This window comes from Sarcophilus harrisii, chromosome 2 (genome assembly GCF_902635505.1).
Source record: "Sarcophilus harrisii chromosome 2, mSarHar1.11, whole genome shotgun sequence".
Classification (NCBI taxonomy): domain Eukaryota; kingdom Metazoa; phylum Chordata; class Mammalia; order Dasyuromorphia; family Dasyuridae; genus Sarcophilus; species Sarcophilus harrisii.
Window position 1 is genome coordinate 340,240,967 of NC_045427.1, and position 27,909 is coordinate 340,268,875.

Below are 27,909 nucleotides of genomic sequence, written 5' to 3' on the forward strand. Positions count from 1 at the left end.
CTTCTCTTCTGTGATTGAGTTTGTCCCCAGTTTGTATAATCTGTTACAATTAAATCAGTTCATCATACTGAGTATAAGCCAATCATTATATCACTAGGGAACTATTATTTGTTGTAAGATTAAATTAATCATACTGAACTAGAGAACTATTAATCATGTAATAGTATGATTATATATATAATATTTCACCATGCAAAACTAGATAACCATTGTCTTATCAGTTCCACTGAGTTAACACCTTGATGTAAGAATCCTTGCCTCAAATATATTTCTCCAGAGTTCTGGCCCTTTACAGGTATCATCTTCTACTTCTCCCCCAAGAAAATTGAGAGCTACAAAATGCAGAGATTGAAGGAAGAATAGTTTGTGACAACTGTAGCTCAATGTGGTGTCGATTCACAGGGAATATTTCAATTATTTACATTGAAAAGAGGGCGAGGTATCACATAGTAAATTGAGAGCTACCCTCACTCAGGAATACCTCAATTCTAGACTCTGACATGTGCTAGCTTGTATTATCTTCGGCAAATCATTTAACTTTATAATATCACTAAAGATAATTCTCAAAGACTATAAATTGCCCAAGAGTTATTGATTTCCGTTAGTAGAGAGAATTTCCTTACCTGCAAATTCCATACATTAATTAAATGGGACATGTATGTATGGCTTTAATCCTATCTCTTAATGAAGTAGTTTTCTTTTAAGACCTTGTGGCTAGTTTTTTCTGTTTCAGTTTTTCAGAGGGAAGAAAAAAGATCTGACTTAATGGAGAAACTTGATGCTAATCAAGAGGAAGAGAATGGAAGAGTGTCACAGAGGAAGGGAGGGAAAAGGACAGGTATAGACTTGGAGCTAAAAAACCAGAAACAAAGACAAACATATTTGAGGCTCTTCCTGAAGAGGGAATTGATTTGAGGAAACATCTGCTTGCCCTTTAAGAAATGATATGGTAGAGCTTCTAAAGCTAGCAGGTGAGATCTCATCCATATTAATTAGGGGAAGTAGCAAAGAGTAGAAGTGATTGGTGATTCCCTATTCAAAAGTATTGAGGTAATTGTTGACCTATTAACAACAATGGAGAGAAGTTTTAAGTTAGTGGGAATTTATCCTAGACTTAAAAGAGAACTTTTCATGATATCAAAAAGATTGACTAATTCTCACTTCTGCTGATTGATGGGGTCCAAAGAGTATTTCTAAAAAAGAACCTCAAAAACACTCTAAAAGATGTATGAAATCTCCAGTAACAAAATGAAGACCATAGGGCATGTGTTATTTTTTCCTTGCTACTGCTTATTAAATGCAAGGGATGCAAAAGAGAAAAAAAATAAGAAATGGTATCTGAGAATTGGATTTTGATTTCTGGGATATGGCTTAACATATAGAGATGACAATCTCATGAGTAGGGTGGAGCATTCCTGAGAGCTCTTAAGAATGTATCATCTGGTGAATTAAAGCCATTTTGAGGGTCTACTTCACATTTATCAAATTGACAGAAGTGATAAAAACGTAAAATTACAGATATGGGAAGGGGGACTGTGGGAAAACAGCTACATTATTGTACTGTGGTGGAGTTATGAATGAGCCCAGTCATTCTGGAAGGCAGTTTGGAAAAATCACACCAAATTTATTAAATTGTGCATATCCTTTGACTCAGGGAGATCAAAGTGATTGACTCCAAAGTGATCAAAGAAAGAGGAAAAGGACTTATATTTACAAAAATATTTATAGCATTCCTTTTTGTGGTGGCAAAGAACTAGAAACTAAGGAGATGCCCATCAATTGGGGTATGATGAATAAATATAGTATATGAATGTAATAGATATGGAGTATAATGTAAAGATATATTATTGTATCATAGAAATACAAAAAAAGCTTGGATGAATAATTGATACAGAGTGAGTGAGAAGAAAATTACTACAATAACAACATTATAAGATAAAATTCATCAATAAATTGATCACATTAATGATCAAGAAAATAAGATCATGTTTCAGAAGTTTAATTATGAATCATGCTATCTACCATCTGAAAGAAAAGTGATGGACCTAGGATGCAGCATGAGACATAATTTTGGTCATGGCCTATATGCCACAAAGATTTTCTTTTATTTTCTTTTAATTTTGATTTTTTCAACGAGGCAATTGGGATTAAGTGATTTGCCCAGGATCACACAGTATAAAATGTCTGAGATCTGTTTTGAACTCAGGTCCTCCCAACTCCAGGACCAGTATTTTATCTACTGTGTCACCTACCTGTCTCTTCTCTTATTTTTAATTATAGGCAAGGAAGTGGGAAGAAAAAAACAAACAGATTTTTACTCATTAAAAAAAATTAAGATTAAAAAGAAAAAGAATGTATATGTTTGTTCCAGCCCGCAAGACAAGAACGTGGACCCTGAAAGAAAAGAAGAGGAAGCAAGGGACAGGAGATGTGAAGAATGGAGACAAGACAGGCTTTCTGATCAAGTCTCATTTATTGTGTGCAATAGTACAGGCAAGAGGAAAGGAAGTGGGGTCACGCAAACTCAGTACAGAGGGGCCCTAGACAAAGGATTAGTTTCCCACCAAAGGATGAGTTGACCATGGGTCTTTGGTGACATAGGAAACTCCAGGATGTGATTAGAACGGCGCCTAGAAGTCTGCCTATCCAAGGTTAGAGTAGTCTTAAGAATGTGGCCTTTCACCTGTAGATTAGTGCTGGCTCCCCACATATGTTGAATGTTTTCTAAGTTTAATCAAAAGGGATCATTGATTTAAAGCTACAAGGGACCTCAGAAGTTATATAGTCCAATTAGTCTGTATTTTACGGAAAGGAAACTAAGACCTTAAGTGATTACCCAACTTTACATAGGTGTGAAGTGTTAGAAATGTTACAAGTCCTTTACCTCCAAAATTTTATCCACCTTGTAAGTAAAATGGAAACAGAGAAATTGGCCTATGCATATCTTCCATATCATGGAGAATAGCAGCAATGAAGAAAGAATAGCAATTGAATGGATTATAACTTTGGTATCAGTGTACCTTATTCAAAAGAAGCAGGGTAAGTATAAAGGTATGTGTGGATGTTGTGGATTTAGCACTGTGTACCTATAGGAAGAAATACAGGGACCAAAGGAAGCATGGCTGAAAGCATTTGCATAAAGATAATAGGAAAGGCAGCTAGGTGATAATGAATAGAGCATCAGCCCTGAAGTCAGGAGGACCTGATTTCAAATTTGACTCAGATATTTAACACTTCCTAGCTGTGTGATCCTCCTGAGCAAGTCACTTAACCCCAAATGTCTCAGAAAAAAAAAAAAAAAAAAAAGATAGTAGAAGTAGACATAGCAATTTTGTCAGTGGTGTACACCAGCGATCCTCTGGACAGAAAAAGAAAAATTAGATCTTTCCAGTGTCAACTTGGTAGGTAAGTCTTAGAAGGATCTAGAACTCAGTAATTGGCTCTGTTCTGTTTACTATTTAAATTTTTTAAAAATTCAGAATTTAAACTCTAATTGGAATGAAGGAATATTGTTCTACATATAATTTCTTTCATATTACTTTCCTATTTTTCTAAGAGATTTCAAAACTAGTGAATCCTTACTCCAGCAGCTGGAGTGTTGGGGTTATCAAACACTGTTACTCTTTGCTTCTGTTTTCTGTACTTAATTTGTTCCACTGAATGGATCTTGCCTTGTGTTTTCATAAGTAATTCAGATAAGGGCATGTTTATGACATTTGCAGATGACAAATCTAGGAGGGATGGCTTAATGATAATCTTATATTTCAAAAGGTAGAGGACTAAGAAAGTAAAAATTATCAGTTTTGATTATAATTAATAGAAATTTATTTTGAAGGTGGAAATAATGGGTACTTTGTGGGGAAGGGATCATTACTTCTTAAAATTTGTGATAGAAAAAAAGAAAGGAAAACTGAATGTAGTCTGACATGCCTTGCTAGATTTGAGAAAAGCAGATTTTAAAGATTCAGAAAAAGATAGGTAGCATTTCTTGGACTAAAATTCTATCAAGGATATAAACCCAGAGTAGAGAAGTTCTCAAGGATGAAATTCTAAAAGCACAAAGAAAAACAATTAAAATGAATAGGAAAAATGAATTTTGCCTAAAGAGACCATGATAATCTGATGATATGGTCAATCATCAGCCATATTAGTTTATATACATATACATACACACATGTATACACATACAAAGAAGATGAAACATGGTATGTTCTACGCATGTGACTATGCGTATATAAACTTAAGGAGTGGTAAAACTCAGAATGAATTGATGCTATTGATATAAACTAGAAACCAAAAAAGAAAGACAAAAATCAAATAAAGGATAGGTCTGCTACTTGTGGTGGATGGAACAATACACACCAAGAGAAGGCAGAGCTAATCAATTTTTATTTTGTTTCTCTTTTCTCTGCCAAAGAGGATGATCTCTGATTTTGAAATGACAAAACAAAAATGTGTGAGGAGTGGTTGGTATCCAAGATAAGTAAGAATATAGCTAATTTTGTCAATAAATTCAAGCCATCTTGCCCAAATAAATTACATCCTTGAGTACTAAGAAAATTAGCAAATGTGATTACCACAACAATAATATTTGAAAGATTATATAAAACAGGAGTGGCAACTAACAGCAAAAGAAATCTTAATTTTTTTTTATCTTGTAATTCTAAGGAAAAGAGCGGAGTCTACAAATCATAGTTTGCTTAGTGAACTTGACCAAAATTTTGCCAATAACAAAAGAGAAAGTGAACATCTAGCAAGCAAAGAGAGCACCAATTACAAAAAGTAAGAAAGATTTCCTTAAGGATAAGTCATCCTAGGCTTTTTTTCTTTTTTTTTTTGGACAGTGGTTACTAAATTAGTACATCAGAAGAATATTATGTATATAATTTACCTAGATTTTAGCAAAATCATGATAAGTTATCTTAACCTATTTTGTGTCTCTGACATAGAGAAGTTGTATGATCCTAGACTTTTCAGTCAACTAGGCAACTCTCTAAGATAATATAGGAATCAGCAAACTATGGCCTAAGGGCCAAATTCAGCCTTTTTTGCTATTCTTAGCTCTTGGGCTGTACAAAATCAAATATGAACAGAGTTGCCCCATCCTATAGTACAACCTCTTCTAAGACTGTAAGTTAACAAAAAAACTGCTGATCTTTATTGGTAGAGAGTTTCCTTAGCTGAGAGTTATATTTATCAATGAAATCATAAACAGCCTATTTTTCTAGAAAAGATGAAGAAATGTGAACTAGACACTGATACAATTAGATAAACTTGATATTGGACTGAAGGAATTCATTAGAGCTGGTTGATTAAACTTTGGGGAACTTGTCTAATGGTAATCACACTCACAGAAGAGTGATGTAAATCAGAATACCAATATGGTAATTTGTCATGTTCACACCTAATACAGTGCTGTGGACCTATTAAAAAATCTAATAAATATTTGTTGAATTTTAATATTGTTGATGTCCCTGATCTATAGTTAAATCAAAACATCTCAGGGCTGCTTAGTTTTCTGAATGAGTCCCCCTTAGTCAAATTTTATTGTTCAGTCATTTCACACTTATACTAACTTTTTTGACCCCAGTTGGGATTTTCTTGGCAAAGATAGTGAAGTGGTTTGCCATTTCCTTCTCTAGCTCATTTTACAGATGAGGAAACTGAGGCAGACAAGGTTATGTGACTTGCCCGAAGTCACATAGTTTAATAAGTCTGTAAGCCCAAATTTGAACTCTGGTAGATGTCTTCCTGAGTTCAGGATTGACACTCTACACCACTATCTAGCTGCCTTATCTACAGAAGGGTAATCAGAAGAAAAGAGAAGACAATGGTTTTAAACTATATGTCGAGATATATCAGAACTTATAATTACCAACTAATAATAGTATAAATTTTGTACTGAAAAGGACTTAATAAATTATCTAATTTTTATTTTTCTGATTAGGAAATTGTAGAAAGGTTAAGTGTCTTGTCTGAAGTCACATAGGTGGGGTGGAACATCTAAGTAGCCTGGTGGATAAAGCATTAACCCTAGTGTTGGAAGAACATGAATTTAAATCTGACCTCAGACACTTACTAGTTGTATGACCCAGGCAAGTCACTTGATCCTGTTTGCCTCAGGTCTTCTTCCCTTCCCTTCAAAATAAATTCACATAGGGAGCGTAAAGCAAACCTTGGATTTGCAGGTGAGCTCCTAGAATTTTAGATCTCAACCTTTCCATAGAACTAAAGCAGATTTTTAATCTTAAATGGAGGAAACTCAGTGGACCACATACCCAACCATTCTCATTATACTATTGGTAAAAAAAAAAAAAAAAAAAAAAAAAAACATCTCAAAACAAAACTAGGATATAGGTCTACCTAGATTGCTTAGTTTTTATTATTCTGATCAGTTACTATTAAACATAAGAGAATTAGTTCTTGCTTTCATAGATCATTAGAAGTCTGGATTCAACTTTACTTTTTATTCTTTTTTGTGGTTTCTTTTTTTATTTTTATTTTTATTAAAAATTTTATTGAAGCTTTTTATTTTCAAAACATATGCAAGGATAATTTTTCAAATTGACCCTTGCAAAACCTTGTGTTCCAATTTTTCCCTTCATTCCCCCCACACCTTCTCCTAGATGGCAAGTAAACTAATATATGTTAAACATGGTAAAAATATATATAAATCCAATATAGGCATACATATTTATACAATTATTTTGCTGCACAAGAAAAATCAGATCAAAAAGGAGAAAAATGTGAAAGAAAATAAAATTCAAGCAAAGAACAACAAAAGAAATGAAAATGCTTTCTTGTGATCCACATTCAGTTCCCACAGTCCTCTCTCTAGGTGTAGATGGCTCTCTTCATCACAAGATCATTGGAATTGTGACCTGAATCATCTAATTGTTGAGAAGAGCCACAGCCGTCAGAATTGATCATATAATCTTGCTGTTGCCATGTACAGTAATTTACAGTGATCTCCTGGTTCTGCTCATTTCACTTAGCATCAGTTCATGTATGTCTCTGTAGGCTCTCTGAAATCATCCTGCTGGTTGTTTCTTACAGAACAAAACACTGTTCCATAACACCCATATATTATTATTTAGCCATTTTTTAACTGACTGGCATCCACTCAGTTTCCAGTTACTTGCCACTACAAAAAAAGGCTGCCACAAACATTTTTGCACATTTTCCCTCCTTTAAGATCTCTTTTTTGGGATATAAGCCCAGTAATAATACTGCTGGGCCAAAGGGTATGCACAGTTTGATAGTTCTTTGAGCATAGTTCCAAATTGATCTCCAGAATGGTTAGATAAGTTTACAACTGCATCAACAATGTATTAGTGTCTCAGTTTTCCCACATCTCCTCCAAAATCCATCATTATCTCCAATTCACTTGTATCTTTATTCTACTTATTTGAATACTTAAGTTTATTGTTCTGGATTCTTACTAGTTTTTATGCTCTTTAAGGGAAAGGACTATATTTATCTTTGTATTCCATAATGCCAATCGCACTGGTGCTTGTAGGAAGCATGTGGAGGTTGAGGATACTTCTTAAATTTCTCATTTGAATAGGTTTTATGACTATACCTGCTCTTTAGTTGGTTCTTTCATCCTATTCTTTAAAATTAGTATAGCTCAAGTTTTTGTTTGGTTCTATTTCTATAGGGAGGCAGGTAAAATTCCCCTATTAGTGCATTTCTTCTGAGATTACCATCCATTTATCTTCAATGTGTAGTTGCATAAACGGTACTGTGAATAAAACAAAAACCAAGTTAAATACTGCATTAGATATTTACTGGTTGTGTGATCCTAGACAATCACATAAAATGAAGGTAATAATAGTACCTACTTCCCAGAGTTTTTGTAAGGATCACATTAATATATGTAAAGAAGCACTTTGCAAACGCTAAAAAGCTATGTAAATCCTATTATTATTAATATTATAAATATGTCAATTAAATTAATTTGCAATGGGGTATATATTATCATGTCTTCTATGCCCATAATTATTTGCATATGAATTGTAAGGAAAGCTGAGTGCTGTGGAATCAATTCTTTTAAATTGTGGTACTAGAAAAGACTTTTGAGAGTCCCTTTGGAAAATAAGGAGATCAAATCAGTCAACATTTAAATAAATTAATTCAACACTGGAACTGGAATTAATTCAACAACATTGGACGATTACATACTGATTTTGTTGATTGTTCAGGGCCTGACTCTTTGGGATTTTCTTGGCAGATACTAGAGTGGTTTGCTGTTTCCTTCTCCAGCTCAAACTGAAGTAAACAAGATTACATGGCTAATGAGGCCAAATTTGAACTCACTAATAAGATAAGTCTGACTCCAGGTTTGACACTGTACATACTACATTGCCCTTCAGACAAATGAAGCTTAAATATTTTGGCCACATAATGATAAAACAGAGACTCATTGTACACAAGATCCTGATGTTGTGAAAGACTGAAGGCAAATGGGGAAGAGCATAGTAGAAGCTAAGATAGATAGTGTCATGGAAGCAATGAACATCATCTAATTTCCAAGGAAGAACTGATGAAGTTTGAATGCAGATTGAAGCATATTATTTTTCACTTACCTCACAAGGTCCATATGAGGATCAAATGCAATAATATATATAAAGTGCTTTGCAAGTCTTCAAGCACTATAAAAGTATTATCTATTATTATTACGATCGATTTCATGATGTCATGATAGTAAAAACAGTAATTTACTTAAAATAGAAAATATTGTGATATCAGGGAGGTAAGTCATCAGCAAGCAAAACTTAATACCTGTGGTCCCAAGCAAACTGCTTTCCTTCACTTCCAACTCTATAGAGATATAACCTTGTGAGTCCAGCCAAGCCAGAGCTTTGTGGTCTGGTTCAAGACAAGTCCAGTCTAAGGAAGCTAGAATCATTAGGATAAAACCTTATCCATTATCACAGGAATACATATTATGAATATAAAACCTCCTATTGTTGGACGTGAGAACTCATTTGCACAATGGGTTTCTCACAAAAATGTTTTCAAGGAATAAAATATGCAAGATTAAAAAGGAAACCAATATTTATGTTGAAGTTATTACATAATTTTCTCCATCCAAATTTCTACCCATCCACTAGTCAGAGGTACATGTGGATGCCAAGTAAAAATTACTTGTACTAAAGTAGTAGGGACTTCTTTATATTTTAATAGGAGATCATTAATGATAAAATTTAAGATACCATTGAAGGCATTTTTTTGTGGGGAGTGATTTGGGAAGCTTCCTTAAATGGCATCTACTCTGCTTTTGTGGAATTTTGGCATTAATTAAAATGACATTTTGCTATATACTACCTAAGAAAGATTCAAACAGAGTAAGTATGAGAAAGTTTATAATTAATGGAGAGGAAAGTATTGCAGAAAAGACTTAATGGATGATGTGGTAATGGAAATGCATTTTAGAAGATTTATTTAGAAAGTTTTGGACTGTACTAACATTTTTAAAAAGTATCCAAATCCAGTATCCAAAATCCAATCTTTCTGCTTAATTTTAAAAATTTTCATCAAGACACTAGCCTTTCTTATGTTCTAGGGAACTGTTATATGTATTATGTAGACCTATATTATGGATTACATTTTTCATATGTCTTTTACTTTTCCCAAATTCTCTGTTTTTGATGTATTTTCTTTGGCTAGAATGCCTTATGTTAATTTCTACTTAAGTGAATTCCAGATCAAGGTCTCCTTCTGACCTTTGTCATTTACTTTTCACAGAGTTTTCAGCATAGCTTAATCCAAGAGCCTTCTTATTTTATCTGCCTGTGACAGTAAAGCTAGCAGGAAAGATCACATTTATTTTTGAGCCATTGTTTGACTTAGGTCATTGTGAGTCATAAGGACCACTTTTGCTTTCCTTTTTGATTAGTGATGTCAAACTCAAATAGAAATGTGGGCCATTACAAGGATTCCCATGGGCTACATGTTAATTTACATTTAAATGTAGTAGTATATATAATTGTATTTAAAAAAAATTTTCTAAATTACATTTTAATTTGATAAGCATACCACTTGAGAGTGTTTTAGATTGCATGCTGTGATCTGGGTATTTGATTTCTTTGATCTGTGTTCTCTGTGGTGATAATGATGAGGTTTAGCTTTTGGGGTTCCCTTTAGTAGGTAACCAGATGATGGGGTCTAGATTTAGGGAACCAAAATGAGATTAGGGTTTCTGGTGGTCAGAGAGTTAAATGATAAGGTCTAGTGGCAGATTCGGGGTTCAGGGAACCAAATGGAGAGGTTTGGCTACTCTACACTTCCTTGGGAGTTGGCACAAGGGTAGGGAGTTTGGGGAACCCCCTTCTAGGGGCAAAGGAATTCTCTGTAAAGGAGTTTACAAACCCAAAAACCTAGGTTGATAAAAGAGGTTTATTATAGGGATTGGGAAGTAAGGTTAGAAATCCTGAGAGGCATAAAGTCTTGTTTGGGAAATGGGTGAGGGTAAAAAGAGGGTAGCACTGGAAAAGAATATCATTCCAGTGGGCAGAGGCCTCCTTGGCATAGCATGGTATGTTTAGAACCTCTGCAAAGAGATGAGTTTTTAATTGCCATTTTTATAAGGAGATCTTTGGCTGCAAGCGAGGCCTGCTCCCCCTCCCAAAGAAGTTGGTGGGTGGAGTTGAATTGAATAGATCTTTAATTGAATAGGGTTGGAATTCTTTTAGTTCAGGACTGAACCAACCTATCTTGATAACAGAATGAAGCTGTTTGTTTCTCTCTGGCAGGGTCCCTCACTGAGGCAGGGTTGAAGGAGATTTTCTCTTTCAAGGAGTTTTAGAGAGTTTTGGGATTCCTTCTTTAATAACAGTGATTGAAAAATGTATAGTTTAAGAGAAAATCAATTATCTGTATTTCTGAGTTTAGTAATTCAAAAGAGTATAAGCTTTATTTAACCATCAGTTAAAACAAACTTTGTAGCTGGATCAAATTATTTTAAAGAATTCTTTTTTTTTGGTCTGTGTCTTGCACAACATGACTAATACAGAATTGTTTTGCATGATTATATAACTTATATTAAATTTCTTACTGTTTAAGGAAGAGGAAAAGTGAGGGAAGAAGGGAGAAAATTTTAGCATTTTATTCTTTCCAGTCACATATAAAGACAATTTTTTAAACATTTATTTTATTGTGTTTGAAAGAATTGCATGTTTAGCCTATATCAAATTGACTTGGGGAAGGGCTGCTGGGGAGAGAGAGAGGGAAAAATTTGGAAAAGAAGGTTTTGCAAAGGTGAATGTTAAAAACTATCTTTGCATGTATTTGGAAAAATAAAAAATAAAATACCATTAAGGATAAAAAATAATCCCTAAAAACATTTATTTTTAAAAATCAGGGAAAATTAAAGGGAAAAAATGAGGAAAATGAAAATATTATCAATATTTTCAAATAAATCAATCTGCATTCAGATTCAAGACTTCATAATTTCTTTCTCTGAATGTAGATGACATTTTCCATCATGTGACTTTTGGAATTATCTTGGATTATTGTACTGCTGTCATTTATAGTTGAATGTCATAGTCATTCAGTGTTGATACTGTGTATAGTGTTGTCCTTATTTCACTTTGCATCTGTATATATAAATCTTTCCAGTTTTTTTGGAAATTCACATGTTCATCATTTCTTATAGCACAGTAATATTCCATTACATTCATATACTCCAGCTTGTTCAGCTTTCCCCCCCATTGATGGGCATCCCCTCAGTTTCTAATTTTTGCCACCACAAAAAGAGCTACTATAAATATTTTTGTTCATTTATTCTTTTTTCCCTTTTTTATGATTTCTTTGGGATATAGACCTACTGGTGTCTAGCTGGATCAAAGATTATGTACAGTTTGCTCTTTGGATATGGGAACTTAAAATAAAATAAAAAAAAGAATGTTAAAAATTTTATGTGTAATTGGGAAAATATTGAAAATGAAAAAATAATTTAAAAGCATACACTATTTTGTATTTGGGATTACTTCACAGTAATTTTTAACAAATTGCTTCTAAAACATTCTCCAAATGTCAGTACATCTAAGTCAATCATTTTTATAAAGGAATCTCAGTATAGTAGGAAAAGTCAAAGCAGTTTCTGAAATCATAGGTATTTATTGTCACATAAAAGATAAAATATAAATTTGTTTCCATCCAAAGTCATTTTACCTTTTAAGACACAGTTGTCTAGGGAATCAATTAATTGCAGCCTTTTTCTTTTTAAGAAATTTTTTTTTTAGCTTTTTTAGTTGCAAGCTCAGTTCATTGATCTTCTCTTTCTCTATTTTATGCAAGTAAGCATCTGGAGACATAAAATTTTCCCTTATTACCACTTTGGCTGCATCCCACAAATCTTGGTATGTTGTCTCATTGTCTCTTGGATGAAATTATTGTGTCTATGACTTGCTGTTTTACCCACTCATTTTCTAGGATGAGATTATTTAATTTCCAATTATTTTTTTGTCTATTTTCCCCTGGCCTTTTATTGAATGTAATTTTTATTGCATCGTGATCTGAAAAAAAATGCATTTACTATTTCTGCCTTTTTGCATTTGATTTTGAGGTCTTTATGTATTAATATATGGTCAATTTTTGTATAGGTTCCATGAACTACAGAGAAGAAAGTATATTCTTTTCTATCTCCATTCAATTTTCTCCAAAGATCTATCATACTTAACTTTTCTAGTATTCTATTTTTACCTCATTAACTTCTTTCTTATTTATTTTGTGGTTCTATTTATTTAGTTCTGAGAGAACAAAGTTGATATCTTCCACTATTATAATTTTACTATTTCTTCTTGTAGCTCTTGTAACTTCTCCTTTAAGAATTTAGATGCTATACCACTTGGTGCATATATGTTTAGTATTGATATTGCTTCATTATCTATGGTACGGTACCCTTTAGGAAAATAAAGTTTTCTTCCTTATCTCTTTTAATTAGATCAATTTTTGCTTTTGCTTGATCTGAGATCAGGATCTACCCATTCTTTTTAAAAAAGAAACAAATATATCAAAACAAGCTATCAAAGATTTGTGAAGTTTTTTTTTTTTTTAGATTTTTTTCATTGGATTTAAGTTTTATTTAATCATTAGATTCATCATTCTACCACAATTGATTTCCTACAAATAAATGTATATACAGAGGAAGCAAGGAAGTGAAAAGAACTATTGTCAGCCTTCTTGGTTCAAGTTCTTCCTTTGACACTACCTCACTCTGTGATTTTGGGCAACTCTTAGAACTGCAGACTACTTTCCCCTAAGACAATAAATTTTAGAAGAGATGCCATCTGCAAGTGGAGATGATTGCAGAGTGCTACCATTAAGAGATGACCAGAAAAACTTCTTACAAAGATGGGATTTTTAGATAAGATTTGAAGGAAGCCAAGGAAACAAAGAAGTGAGAGATGAAGAGCGAGAATTCCAGGCATAGGGAACAAAATGCAAAAATACTCAAGATTAGGCGCTGAGAATGTTTTGTGTGAGGGATAGCAAGGAGGCCAGTTGGATTGCAGAGGACATAGAAATTGAAGAAAACTGGAAAGGTAGCAAGAGGCCAATTTATGAAGGTCTTTTAAAGCCTAACAGAATTTTATCCTGAATTTGGAAAAATGATTTTTTTTTTAGAGGATGGGAAGGGGAGAGACTAATTTTATTCATTGTTTATTAATGCTTTCCTAAATATTTATTACTCCCCCTTACTGCCTTCTTTTTTCTATGAAAGGGAACATTTTTTCTTTTAAAGTAGGTAAAAAAAATCCTCCAGCAACTTCTTAAATTTCTTTTACCTTAGGTATATAAAAGATATAATTATCACCTGTTCTCCAAAATCCTTGTGCACATTGTCTAAACAAAACTTAAGCTTCATAGAAATTCTGATACACACCAAAGTAAAAGTTTTAACTTAGCCTTAGTATTAGAATATGTCAACACTGTTATTACTGTTAGGTTTCCAAACCCAGAGTTTAATCCCAGATCCCCTGGGGAAGGAATAAAAGATTTGAAAACTGCATGGATGTGTCATAGGGAGCTGAAATCTTTTTATGAGGAACCTACTAGCTCGTGTCCAAAAACAGTCTGTTTCTGTCCAGTCAACTATAGAATTGACTATGTTATAGAATATTCTAATTCCAAAAATTTCTAGCTTTTTACTAATTTTAAATGTCTTTGTTATCCATTTGTAAGTTTTTATCTTAAAGTAAAGAAGGCTCATTGTTTTATATATATATATATATATATATATATATTTTTTTTTTTGATTAGAGAACTTATGGCAATGGAAATTTGTGACCTGCTCATTTGATGCTAATTGGGAGTTGCAATACTGTAACGGGTTAGGGGGTAAATCGTGGATATTGGATTTATTCTGCAGTAGTTGTAGCTTCATCTGTATAAGCCAGATGGTAGAAATATGCTCTTGTTGTTTGGACCTTTTGCTATGATGGGTGAATAATAAAGATTGATTTAGCATCCTCAGGACTTTAATCACCCCTCCAACTTTTACACATGTAGCTTTACACGTTTTAATTTTACAAGTGAATTCTCACATCATATAATTTATACAAGTGGTTTTTTCCCCCATAATTTCATTTACATAGGGGACGTAGAGCTCCCTATACTTACAATATTCACTTGTAAAACAATAAATATGCCAACAGTGACAGTCTCAGCTTAGAGTCTGGTGAGAAATGAAGACAGGGCTGTTCTTACCACACTCCTTAAACAGAGGTTCTGGGAGGAACCATCTAACCATCAATAAGGGAGATGCCACAGGGACATAGGAAGGGTAATTATACTTTCCAAATCCTAGAGCCAGAATGAAGTTGCAGGATGAAGAACTGGAGCAAAGTAGAGAAAGTCTGGAGTCCCATCTGATAAGAAATTATGATTAATAAAAGTGGATGGGGATGGATACTTATGGAGATGAAACTATATCTTTGAAATATTTAAGTAAAGTATACTGAAATCTTTAGCACTTAATGGCATCCATTACATTTCCAACTAGTAGAATTGGCTGAAGTTCTTACAAAGATATAACTTACCATTTTGAGAATGGGGAATGCTGGTTAGGTGCCTGATAATTAGAGGGGAAACAGCCAGTTAGTGTTAGTGACTTTATAAATCTACACATATAACAAAGAACCATCTTCTCCTAGCCCCAATATTACTGCTTTAAATGTTATAATTATCATAACAGAGTATTTTAGGCTACTCAAAGAACAATGCAGAGATATGATCATGAAAGAGGAATTGAGCACAAGAAGCAGTGCAGTGATACTATTAAAGGTTTATATGCCTGAAAAAGAAGGTGGGACCATCACTAAGAGAGGTGTCCAGTGAGCAGTCTGAGTGTTATATTGGCAGCCATGCAATGTCCAGAGATATAAAGATCCACCCCCAATATTGGATGGACCTTCCTGTGGAAGGTTCATGGGAGGACATGAACAAAATTTATATAGAATGGGAAGCTCTGGATGATTTGCAATCTAGATCATTGGAATAATAAAAATGTACAGAATCACATAATGGGTTTAATTTGAAATGCAGCCTGAAATTTACTGATATCTGATCTCTGTTGAGGAGGTTTTAGTTCTAAGATTTGTATGATTTTTCAGAACTGGAAAGTAAAAACTTTTAGGGGAACATTTTTGATATTTAAAATATCTAAGTTATATAATAAGATTTCAATAGCCAGGTTCAACAGATTCCAGAGTATAATCAATCCTAAAAATTCTGTAAATTTGAGGCTTCAGGTTATACAAAACAAATTAATTCCCTACTATATTACTACATTATAAATAATCTGTAATTTGAGCAGTTACCACCAATAGATTAAAAATCACTGATTATCACTACCTTTATTAGTTTATCCATTTATTAGCTCTGGCTTTTATTCTCAACTGTTTTGAAGGATAGCTTGAGTTTAGGTCCTAGATATTGTTGGTATAGAGAAATTACTAATATAAATTCAGATAATCATGACAAGGATACATGAAAGTATTAGAAAAATCATTATCATCTAATCTAATTACTTTTTGTTATTCCAAATATTTTAATGTTATTTGAAATTCATTTGAAAAACACTAATTTGTAAGGATACACACTGGAGAAAGAGAATCTTATATAGGGGAAGCCATTGTGTTAATAAGGCTGGGGACTGGGAGGCAACTCCCATTTACCAACCAGTGATTAGGTCTATTGTATATCTGTATCTATTGCAGTGCTTGGATTCTAGGGATGTTTTGGTCTTAGGCTTATGCATCAATAAATTAATCCACAAATTAATGAATTAACTACATGGTTATATTCTAGAAGTAAGTATTTAATGAGGATTTTTAGGGCATAGGATATATCCTGATAACGAATATCCAATCTAATATAATTTGAACTAAGAACCACATGGACCATGGTACATTAGAGTATTCTTTAGCTCAATAGCAAACAATTCTGTCAATAAAAAGTACCACTTAGTAAAAATATATTTCTTTATAATTTTAGTAATGTAAGGTACAAAACTATTCCTGTAAAAAAAAGAATGGCATTAGTTTCCGTCTCTTGGGCCTATTTTAACCTGTGTCCATGTGAACCTGTCTGAGGAGGAAGCAAGGAGGGTATAAAAACAGATTTCTGTACTCCCTTTTTGGTCTTCAAGCAAGAGAACATGATGAAGGATTAGCAAAGGCCCAAACTCCATTAGCTCTGCCTAGTACATCCTGTCAAACTGTATTGTTACATTTTTTCTCTCAGTCCCTCCTCCTTAGAGGTAATAGAGTTCTTATTTTTTTATTCATATTGAAAGAAATTTAATTCCTATTACATGAGGAATCCAATTGCCCCTTTGGGATCCATGATCTTGAATCAAAAAAGAAAGTTGATTCAATTTGTGGCTCATCAGGAAACATTTTCAGGCACACAGTAGTTAGAAAAGAGGCAAATTCTTTTACTACTCTCAGCCCCTCTGAACTAGACAAGGGTGTGTTAACTTTTCACTTTCAAAGGATAAATAGCAAATGGAAATCAAATTAATAGCCCCCTCTTGGTTGGTTGATAATCCCCAGCCAGTGTCCACCACATTACCAATTTCAGGAGTCACTCAGGTCGTGTAAAAATGTAGTTGAGAAACTTCATTGCTTTGGGGACAATATATGTGGATCTGCTCTTTTAATTGGCTTTGTGTGACTTCATATTTCTCTCTTTCTACATGGAAGAGTTCTTTTTGTTTAGGTTTACTTAGTTCTTATTGAAGTAAATAAGCATCAATGAGGTTTTGGCATTTTTTTTTTTTTTTTTTTTTTTTTTAGAGAAATCAGCCATGATAGAGGTAGTAGTGACAGATTTCTGTATAGAAAATTCTTTTGATGATGTGTACTTCTGCAACAAGTAATAGTTCTCTACAAGAGTCCACCCTAACTCCTTCCTAAACTTCTCCTTAACTTCCTGGATTCGGCCTTACTGTCTGCCCCTCTTCACTTTGTACCTTTAAAAAGTCATTTCATTTAAAGCATGTTACTTAATCATTTTGATTTAACTTGTGAGCCCTTTCATGTCAATAAAAATCATCTTCTGTGATTGTGATAAATGGTTAAGGTGAATTCCTTGTATTGTAAAACCACTCTCCCTCCACCTAGTACCTGGGCTCTTTATGTAGGTCTCTTCAAGGCCTAAAATTGTTATTTCTGTATTAGTGGGCATACACAGTTTAGTCACTTTTTGGACATAATTACCAATTACTTTCCTTTCTTTTCTTTTTTTTTTTTTAACTTGGCATATTAAGAGATGTAGAAAAAAAACATTTTTATTGATTTTCAATATCTATTTATTCATGCCTTTTTACTTTTTAAAAATTTGAAATTTTATAACCACGAACTATTTTGTAAATTCTTAAACTTTACCTTTATTCTAAATGTAAACTCTAACTTTTACAATTTTAAAAAATTCTTGTATGCCTCTGAGAATTACTTGCATCATAATAAATAATAATTCTTAGTTTAAAAAAAGCTACATATTTAAGCATATCCTTATCCTCAATATATATCATAGAAGCTGTTTAAATTTGGTTTTGTCTTTATTGATTTTCACATATTAACATAACATTTCCTTTTAAAAATTTTCTTCTTTGTAACTTTTAGCTATATTATCTTGTCTCTGAGCATGAAATCTACAATCAATAAACTCTGTAGTCAGTTTGCTTTTAATCTATCAATCTTAGCATTTTAGTAAGATATATGACATTTTGGGATATTGTCTGGGTATCTTTTCTCCAGGAAAACAAAACAAAACAAAAGCAAACCCTGAACACACATATTGTGACTTTTATACTTGTCAACAAGGTATAAAAATTATACTCCTTGGATATTGTTTAACAGAGGTTTTTATCCCTCACTGTGATTTGTCATTTAACTGGCTTTTGGCATTCCAAATATGCTTTTATTTGGGAAAAAAAAAAAAAGAAAAAAAATTAAGAAGTAATTTGTTGTACTTTCCCAGGAGGATGGTTGTCTTACAGAAACAACCTATTTACCTTACTCAGTTTCAGTTCTGCTAAATACTCTTCAATTCAACAAACCATTTATTTTTATTTTTACTTTACTTTTGCTTGGTTTTATAGAATCATTGGCTCCAATTTCCTTATTTTATAACAATTTGTCCATTTTGCTTCTCATCACTTTCATTTCCATGTTTCCCTTTCTACCTTCTTTATCCAGAGAGCATCTCTTGTAACAGAGAATAAGGAGAAAAAAATCATGTCAGCAAAACTAACCAACCCATAAACTGAATTCAAAAATATATGCTAATTTTCACACCCATAGTTCCTTGCTTCTGCAAAAGTAAGAGGAACATTTTCTTTCTTTTTATGAGCCAAATTAAGTTTATAATTATTTACAATTCAGGTTTTTGTTGTTATTGCCCTTCCTATTTATATTTCAGACATCATTAATTAAGTTCATACAATATGTTAGTCACTATGCTGTGTACTGGGTCTACAAATATCAAAATGAAACTTTTCCTCCTTATCCTTTAGGGACAAATGTCTACATAGGAAATGAAAAATGAAATATATAAAAACTCATTTCCCCTGGGGACAATCACTAGAAACTAGGGGCTCAGACTAGGGAAGGTGGTACTTGAGATTTAAAGGTAGTTTGAGATCCTGAGGAGGAGGTATAAGGGGAGAGTGCAATCCTGACATATGGGATGGATAGTTCAAGAAAAGACACAGAGAAGGGTGCTAAAATGTTGTATATGGTGTGCAGTTTACAAATCTAGATACCTGGGGAAATTAGAGAACACCAAAGAGATAAATAAACTTTCAATAAGCCCCAAAAGGAAGGGTAGAGCTGAATTTTCTGGGGACCTTTAAATGCCAAACATATTTCTATTTATTTTTTCCTGATAATATCAGGAGCTTCTTGGTCTGGGGAATGTTAGGGTCAGACCTTTGCTTTAATCATAACTATTTGATAATGGGTGAGAGGGGATTGGAAAGAAAAGAGGAAGGAGTTAGGAGGACCAATCGGGAGGTTCTTATAGTAGTCCACATTAGAGATGACAAAGGTCTGAATCAGTATGTTAGCTATGTGAATGTTGAGACATAGCATAGTATCATAGAGCTAGCTTTGGAAGGGACTTTAGATATATTTATTTATTTGTTGATTGATTTGTAGTAGGCCAAACTGTCTCATTTTACATATAAGGAAACTGTGATCCAAGGAGATTATAAATAAATTGCCCAAGGTCATCTAAAAATTCTAAAAACCACCAAAAAATTAGCCATAGTGGCTAAACCTTAGTGGTACTGATGAGGTTTAGGTTTTGGGGTTCCTGGTGAGGGAACCAAATGATAAGGTCTAGATTTAAAGAACCAAAATGAGATTAGGGTTTCTGGTGGTCAGGGAGTTAAATGATAAGGTCTAGCAGCAGGTTTGGGGTTCAGGGAACCAAATGGAGAGGTTTGACTCCCCTACACCCTCTTGGGATTTGGCACAAGGTTAGGGAGTTTTGGGGAACTCCCTTCTGGCGGCACGGAGATTCTCTGTAAAGGAATTTACAGATCCAAAAACCTAGATTGATAAAAGAGGTTTAATTATAGGAATTAGGAAGTAAGGTTAGAAATCCCAATAGAGAGGCATGAAGTCTCTTTAAGGAAATAGAGAGGATAAAGAGAGGGTGACACTGGAAAAGAATATTCCAGTCGGCAGAGGTCCTTCACATAGCAAGCATGGTATAGCTGGCATGTTTAGAATCTCTGCAAAGAGAGGATTTTAGATTGGCTCTTTTATAATAGGAGCTTTGGCTACCAGCTGAAGGAAACTCCTGGGTGGACTCCCAAATTGGCTCATCTACTCGCTGGGTTTCAGCTTGAGCTAAAATTTGAATTGAAGGAGTTTCTTTCTAGATAACAGGATGAAACTGTCTTGTTTCCCTTGGGCAGGGTCTCTCACTGAGGCAGAGTTGAAGATTTTCTCCTTCAAGGATTTTTAGAGTTTCGGGGTCCCTTCTTCAGTACTTGCCTGCTTCCTATGCAATATCACAAATCTCACTGCAGACAGATCTTTAAAAAGCCTTAAAAATAATTACACCAGACCTAAAGATGACTGAGTGATTGAAAGCACAACAACTCAACCCCCTCTGGATATCATCAAACCTTAAGAACCTTTTCATCCTGGAAGATCATTTCAGTCCTGGAACTTACATTTGTTCAGTATCTCTGCTCCTGGGATTCCTTCCTTAATTGGAGGGGCACAGAGTCTCCATTTAAGGAGACTCCTCAGTCCAGCCATCTCTTCATTTCCTAAAACATCTAGAACATAATGCATATAAGGCTACTAGAGCATGGATCAAGGATAGGCCAGGCAAATCTAGAATCTGCATATTAAAAAAAATTATATATATTTTAATTAAAACTTTATTTTCAAAACAAATGGCTAGATAATTTTTCAACACTGATCCTTTATGTTCCAAATTTTCCCCTTTCCTCCCTACCCCTCCCCTAGATGGGAAGCAATCCAATATATGTTACACATGTCAAAATATGTTAAATCCAATATATGTAAAAATATTTATACAGTTATCTTGCTGTATAAGAAAAATCAGATCAAAAAAGAAAGAAAATGAGTAAGAAAACAAAATGCAAACAAACAACAGCAAAAAGAGTGAGAATATTATGTTGTAATCCACACTCAATTCCCACAGTCCTTTCTCTGGGTGTAGATTTCATCACAAGATCATTGGAACTGGTCTCAAATATCTCCTTATTGAAGCCACGTCCATCAGAATTGATCATCGTATAGTCTTGTTGCTATATAAAAAGTTTTCTTGGTACTATTCACTTTACTTAGCACTAGTTCATGTAAGTCTCACCAGGCCTCTCTGAAATCATCTTGCTGATTGTTTCTCATAGAACAATAATATTCCATAACATTCATATACCATAACTTATTTAGCCATTCTCCAATTGATGAGTGTTGGAATCTTTACTAAAGTGTTAAGACATTTCTTTACAAAGTGTTAAAGACATTGGAGTTAATTTAATCTTAAGTTATTTTGGGCCAGAACTTGAAACAAGATACTAAGTGGAACTGATTGAGCAATACTTGTGTTCACACCTTTAGAGAGCTCAAGTACTCAATGGAGTTCACACAAGAGTTCAGGGCTAGTATGAGAGCTGAATTCACGCCTCCCTTAGGGCCAGAGAGCACTCTGGGAGATAACCCAGAATCCCTCTCCCTCCAGAAGGCAGAGTTAACCTTTGGGAGATCACATAAATGAAGGAAGCTCTTGGAGCGAAAAAGAATTTTCTCCGGAACATCAACAGGGCTCTGAGGCAGAACATTCTGGAAGAAAAGACTACTCGCCACAGACTGGAGATTGAGAAGCCACGAGTCGGAGCTGGCTGGAGGCTGAAGAAAGCAGAGGCAGAAGCCAAGGACAAAGCTACAAGATCTCTTGGAGCCAGGCAGAGAGATAGGCCTCAACTAACCGGGCTAAATTTGTAAGGAGAAATAAACGTTTGCATTTTTAGCAGCTGGCTGCGATTTTGGAATAATTATTTATTGCAACTGAGACTAAGGCTGCTTCCAAGAAAAACCACCAACATTTTGGCGCCCGAACAGGGACAGCTTCCAAGGATAACCTCCACAGATGAGCATCCACTCAGTTTCCAGTTTTTTGCCACTAGAAAAAGGGCTGCCATAAACATTTTTTGCACATGTAGGTCCCTTTCCCTCCTTTAAGATCTCTTTGGGATATAAGCCCAGTAGAAACACAGCTGGATCAAAGAATATACTCAGTTTGATAGCCCTTTGAGTATAGTTCCAAATTGCTCTCCAGAATGGCTGGATCCATTCACAATTCCACCAATATATCAGTGTCCCAGTTTTTCCATATCCCCTCCAACATTCATCATTATCTTTTCCTGTCATCTTAGCCAATCTGAGAAGTGTTTAGTGGTATCTCAGAGTTGTCTTAATTTCCATTAGAATCTGCATCTTGAAGTACCTAGGTGACACAGGGTGATGAACTTGTAATTAGGAAGACCTAACTTTAAATCCCTTGAGAAAATCATTTAACTTGTACTTCAGTTTCTTCATCTGTAAAATGGGGATAATAATAGCACCTACTCATTAGGATTGGTTTTGTGATCCAATAAGATATTTTAAAGCATGATCATAATCATTATTATCATTTGAGTACCTAGGGGTAGGGAAATGGAAATGTGGACACCTGGAGACTTTGGTTATCTTGTTCTGATTCTGGTTTGGGGATATGGAATTTGTGAGGCTTATATCAGGAGGGAAAGCGTTAGGTTTGCTCCTGGATCACATCACTCTGTACAGCTTGCTGGCCTGAGCTGCTCCCAAGACTTTTTGAACAACATAGTACTCAGATTTGGGAAGAAAAAGCATCAGGACTCTAATAAAAGTAAGGAGCAAACAAGGACCACTTTTCTTTTCAGAAGGGCACAGAGGTATGCCCTAACACAAAATCCAGGTTACATAAGACTGGAACAATAAAGAAACAAAATAAGACACAAATTTAAAAAAATATTGCAGAGTCAAGAGCACCCAAAACATGAACCCAGAAAGAGAGAGTAACTACAGAATTGATAAAAAAAAAAAAAAGCTTCAAATAAAAGACTTAGGTCTGTCTTAATTCCTGAATGAAACAAATAAAGTAAGACTTGAAAAATAATCTATGAGAACATTGCTGGAAAGCATAGGAAATGAAATGAGAATATTGGAGGAAGACTTGAAAGGAGAATAAACAGCATAATATAGGAAGCACAAAATCTTATCCAAGTAATAAACTCCCTTTGAAAATTATATTTCTCTTAACAGAAATCAATAATTCAGTGAAACAAAATCTATCAGTTAACATTTATTAAGCACCCACTATGTACCAGGCACTGTGATAAGTGCTGGAGATACTCAAAAAGCCTTAAGATAATACCTCCCCTTGAGGAGCTCACAATCTAGTTGGAAAGAAACATGAAAATAATTATGTATAAACAATAGGATAAATAAGGAATAAATCAAAAGTGAAAAAACATAAACAATTGACTTAGAAAACAGACCAAAGAACAGTGTTTGCTGATTACCTTCTCTTTGACTTTAGGGAATTTATTTTAGATGAAAAGCTCTGAATCAAGTCACAGTTTCACAAATCCCCCAGTTGAGCTAATATCTAACCTTATATCTTAATGCCTAGCCTTTTTTGTGATTGAGTTAAAATTCGGTTTGTGGACAACATTTGAGCAATGAAACCCTAAATTATATTATAGTGTTTTTGGATAACAAGCTTTAAGAATCTAAGTTGGAAAGAGACAAATTTGTCTTGGGACTTCCCTCAGCCTGTGAATTCAAAGAACATTATGCTATAGACATTAACTCCAGAGAACACTCTACTTTCCATGCAGTATGGTGAATAACTTTGGCTACCCTTGAATTTTGGCAGAAAGCTACTATGTTGCTAAGAGTTGATAAGTTTTTGATTCTACCGTTCTAGTACTTTGAGGTAGGAGTGAAGATTTTTTTGTCTCAGTGCACCATGCTACCCTTTCATTTCCCTTTCCTCTTTTCTAAACTAGTTATAATTGGAGATCTTATTAACTATTCCCATGGGTCCCAGCAGTTGATATCCAGAGAGGATGGCCCCATACCCATGCTTCTTGGAGAGCTATCATTACCTATGGTGTTGAAGACTTGTCCTTATTACTATATCTCTTTGGTAGACTCTACTTTTTCCATTCCACTATCCTCAGAGCTGTGTAGTCTTGAATGATTCAGTGTAAGCTTCTTGATCATCTCTTGGCTGCAAAGATAAGGAAAAACTCTCAAGTCCTAGAATTCTCAGAGAGGGTTAAAGTTATTTCTCTCTTGAAGTCCCCCTGCATAGCCTTCTACAAAGGAAACATAACTTACCTGGAAGAGGATTAGGTAATAGCTTTAATTTCTTCCATGCTGCTTTTTTTTTATTATTATTATAGCTTTTTATTTACAAGTTATATACATGGATAATTTTATAGCATTGACAATTGCCAAACCTTTTGTTCCAATTTTTCCACTACTTTCCCCCACTCCCTCCCCTAGATGGCAGGTTCACCAATACATGTTAAATATGTTAAAGTATGAATTAAATACAAAATAAGTATACATGTCCAAATAATTATTTTGCTGTACAAAAAGAATCGGACTCTGAAATAGTGTACAATTAACCTGTGAAGGAAATCAAAAATGCAGGCAGACAAAAATAGAAGGATTGGGAATTCTATGTAGTGGTTCTTAGTCATTTCCCAGAGTTCTTTCGCTGGGTGTAGCTGGTTCAATTCATTACTGCTCCATTGGAACTGATTTGGTTCAGCTCGTTGCTGAAGATGGCCAGGTCCATCAGAATTGATCATCATCTGGTATTGTTGTTGGAGTATATAAAGATCTCCTGGTCCTGCTCATTTCATTCAGCATCAGTTCATATAAATCTCTCCAGGCCTTTCTGAAATCATCCTGTTGGTCATTTCTTACCGAACAATAATATTCCATAATATCCATATACTACAATTTATCCAGCCATTCTCCAATTGAGGGGCATCTACTCAGTTTCCAGTTTCTGGCCACTACAAAGAGGGCTGCCACAAACATTCTTGCACATACAGGTCACTTTCCCTTCTTTAAGATCTCTTTGGGGTATAAGCCCCAGTAGTAGCACTGCTGGATCAAAGGGTATGCACAGTTTGATAACTTTTTGGGCATAGTTCCAAATTGCTCTCCAGAATGGTTGGATGTATTCACAATTCCACCAACAATATATTAGTGTCCCTGTTTTCCCACGTCCCCTCCAACATTCCACATTATCTTTCCCTGTCATTCTAGCCAGTCTGACAGGTGTGTAGTGGTATCTCAGAGTTGTCTTAATTTGCATTTCTCTGATTAATAATGACTTGGAGCATCTTTTCATATGGCTAGAAATAGTTTCAATTTCTTCGTCTGAGAATTGTTCATATCCTGACCATTTATCAATTGGAGAATGGCTTGATTTTTTATAAATTAGAGTTAATTCTTTATATATTTTGGAAATGAGGCCTTTATCAGAACCTTTGACTGTAAAAATGTTTCCCACTTTATTGCTTCCCTTCTAATCTTGTCTGCATTAGTTTTGTTTGTACAAAAACTTCAATTTGATATAATCAAAGTTTTCTATTTTGTGATCAGTAATCCATGCTGCTTTTAAAAGCATTGTTCATTATAAACAAATACTAATCTTGGAAGATGTTCTTCTTTTCCTTGAAACATATATGCATTGCACAAAGGGTTTCTATAGCAACACATATTTTCAGGATTTTGTCCCAGAAAAGAAAAGATTTCTTATTTGTATATCATGATTCAGTATTTAAACATGTATACATATATATGTGTGTAAATACACACACATATATTCTCTTTCAGAGAATGAAGTTATATGTTAGCCAACTCTACTAATATTAACAATAATTTTCTTGGGTATACGTTGATTAAAACTCAATTTACTCTTTTAGTACAGATTGAATTTAAAACTTAAACGGTTTTTCATATCTTAGAGTTGGATAATTTAACCAGAAAATAATGTCATTTGAATTTCAGATGTAATTCCTTTTATTTCCTTCCTGTTTCTGTCCTGGTAAATTTCATATAGTAGATATTTAATAGATCTTTGGGTTTTTAAAGATTTAGACCTTTTTTGAGAATCCTTTTCTAAATACCTTGAATAACATGATTAGTGTGGTATAGTGGAAGAAAAATCTGTGTTGGACAAGGAAATCTAGCCTTGCAAATTTCTCATTATATGAGAAAAGTAAAGTTACTATCTCTGGCTATTTATTTACTTTCCTAAATCTGCAGAGTGAGGAGCTTGGATTGGGTGATTGCTAATATTCTAGATAGACTGCTTTAAACTTTCTGTGACTGAAAAAGAAATGTAGTATTTAACCTGTTTAACTGAAAACTTGTCTCATCAGCTTTGTCAAGAAAACTCCAGATGGAATAATGAAGAGTTGTATGACCCAAATGACTGAACAAGAACAATAATGTCTCATAATGTTTACTTATCAACAACTGACAATATAGACTCTAGTAGGGACGTCTTTAAAAAATTTGTGTGTGTGTCTATGAATCTATTCACATATATATGTGTGTGTGTGTCTATATATGCATATACCTACATATAAACTTTTTTTTTATTTTAATAACTTTTTATTGACAGAACCCATGCCAGGGTAATTTTTTACAACATTATCCCTTGCATTCACTTCTGTTCCGATTTTTCCCCTCCCTCCCTCCACCCCCTTCCCCAGATGGCAAGCAGTCCTATACATGTTAAATAGGTTACAGTATATCTTAGATATAATATATGTGTGCAGAACCGAACAGTTCTCTTGTTGCACAGGGAGAATTGGATTCAGGAGGTATAAATAACCCAGGAAGAAAAACAAAAATGCAAGCAGTTTACATTCAATTCCCAGTGTTCTTTCTTTGGGTGTAGTTGCTTCTGTCCATCCCTACATATAAACTTCACAAGCATCAATAAATATAAACATTTTCATATATAAGGTAGAAAAAGAACACTACATATGAAATCATGAATTTATATTGGAGAAAATATGTTTTGTTTTGTTTTTTTTACAAAACATTTAACAAATTCAAAATTTTAATTCTGAAGCTATGTGTTCATCTATGCTTCTTCCTGGCTTTCTATTTACTTTAGTGTATTTTAAAAACTGTTTCACTGATACTCATTTTCTTTCTTTTTCTTCTTTTTATCAGTATCACTATTGTTAATTTCCCTTTCCTTTTCAACACTATGTCCCCTCCACTTACACCCCCAAACCCAGCCCTTTATTATATCAACAAACCTTGTCAAGGAAAGCAAATCCACACAAGACCCAGTATGTCTTGTGGTTGCCAAAGGTACACTCTGCTTTTCCTTCAAAGACTAAACTGCACAAATAGTTTCTATAGCAACAGGTCTTTTCAGAATTTTGTCAAAGGAAAGAAAAGGTTTCTAATTAATATGTTGTGATTCATTGTGACACGTATAAATGACATATATGTGTATATATATATATATATTATGACATATCTATATCCATAAAGACACATACTTATATAATTTTGGTCCATAGCTATTTTTCCTATTTAAAGATTTTATTTGGTAGTCTAGTACACTAGGTTCTATTTTTCTAGGAATAACCTGCTGCTGTTATAAGGTGAAAAATCAGTTCCTTCAATACATTCTATTTTTAAAAATGAAAATTTCCAAATTATTCAGACTTGTTGCAGATGGATATTATAGGGAAAGTGCTTTATAAACTCTCCAAAGCCTGTACAAGTAGATGTACTTGTTTGCTTTCATATATATATATTGTAGAAATCACTC

The 27,909-nt window shown here is 34.0% G+C and overlaps 1 protein-coding gene and 1 long non-coding RNA gene across 5 annotated transcripts in view; one reads left to right on the top strand and one right to left on the bottom strand.

The window, feature by feature from the left end:
* Positions 1–27,511, bottom strand: LOC116421605. Of its 4 annotated transcripts, XR_004232058.1 has the most exons (6): positions 27,386–27,511; positions 24,191–24,315; positions 20,699–20,806; positions 15,048–15,079; positions 7,583–7,744; positions 1–40 (listed from the first exon to the last, which is right to left on the bottom strand). It is a non-coding gene; the product is annotated as an uncharacterized LOC116421605 (long non-coding RNA). The 4 variants fall into 4 exon arrangements; XR_004232055.1 differs by lacking the exon at positions 1–40 and having other exon boundaries at positions 7,295–7,744; XR_004232057.1 differs by lacking the exons at positions 1–40; positions 20,699–20,806 and having other exon boundaries at positions 7,295–7,744.
* The window catches only part of GCH1 (GTP cyclohydrolase 1), an 85,330-nt gene that overhangs the window by 2,559 nt on the left and 54,862 nt on the right, over positions 1–27,909 (top strand).